This window comes from Myotis davidii, unplaced genomic scaffold (assembly GCF_000327345.1).
Source record: "Myotis davidii unplaced genomic scaffold, ASM32734v1 scaffold590, whole genome shotgun sequence".
Taxonomy (NCBI): domain Eukaryota; kingdom Metazoa; phylum Chordata; class Mammalia; order Chiroptera; family Vespertilionidae; genus Myotis; species Myotis davidii.
In genome coordinates, this window is record NW_006282381.1 from 466,631 (window position 1) to 467,801 (window position 1,171).

A 1,171-nucleotide genomic window follows, 5' to 3' on the forward strand; every position below is an offset into this window, starting at 1 on the left:
CCCCCCCTCCCCGCCCCTCGCCTTCCCTCCCTACCCCACCCTCGTGGTCTGTGTACATTCCCCAGAAAGGGTGAGGCCAGACAGAAAAAACAAAGAAATGAATAGCCGGGAATTTCCAGCGTGAAGCTGGATAATGGGTGCTGGGAGCCACGGTGTGTGTGTGTGTGTGTGTGTGTGTGTGTGTGTACGCACATGCCTTGTTGTTCCCGGGTGTGTGAGAACACAGGCCGCATTCGCTTCTGCTCAGTCACATGCTTTCTTGGATACTGTGTTGGCTGCTGGGGTTTAAGGAAAGATCTGGTGCCAGGCTGGCTTTTCCTGCAAGCGTCAGCAGCCAGACACCTCTGGGGGCAGGGAGGTGTTGCCTCTGAACCCTGGAGAATTCCAGAGCGGGGCATGTTTTGCAAGAGAGGCCCCTTTCCTACCCTCAAGGGACCTGCTGCCCCCAGAGGACAGACTAAGCTTAATTTGTAGCAAGTATCTTGCTTTTTAGCAAACAGAAAGGGAATATAACATGGGGCTCTCTGGCTGGGTGACTTTGGGCAAGTTGCTTAACCCCTCTGGGCCTCAGGCTTCGCCTTTGTAGAGTGGGAAGAGGAACGGCTTACCTCGTGGGTGAGGATGTCATGAGATAATCCTTGCTAAACACTTAGTAAAAGGACATGTCGGCAGCGAGCTCTGGGTAAATAGAACCCACGATTGTGCAATAGTTATTCCCAGAGGGTTTGACACATGCCATTCCCATTGGCTTTTGTTATTGGACAGCCGAACAAGACTATAAAATCATAGGACTTCTATAAAGACATGCAGTCATCTTAGCTTTCAGTAAAGTAGGGTGAAAACATGTCACAGTGTCATGAGGCAGATAAGGATAATTTGTATACAGTGGGACCTTGACTTACGAGTTTAATTCATTCCATGACGGAGCTCGTAACTCAAATTACTCATATGTCAAATCAAAAAGTGAACGAGTGAGATGTGATGCTGGACTGATGTCGTGGCGTTCACTGTGACGTTCGCTGCGCCAATTAGCGGTGGGGTATCTGAAGCTGGCTCGTAACCCGAATTTTAGCTCGCAACTCAAAGCAAAACATCGGCCGAGAGACGGCTCGTATCTCGAAAAACTCGTTAGTCGGGAAACTCGTAAGTCAAGGCCCCACTGTATAGTGTG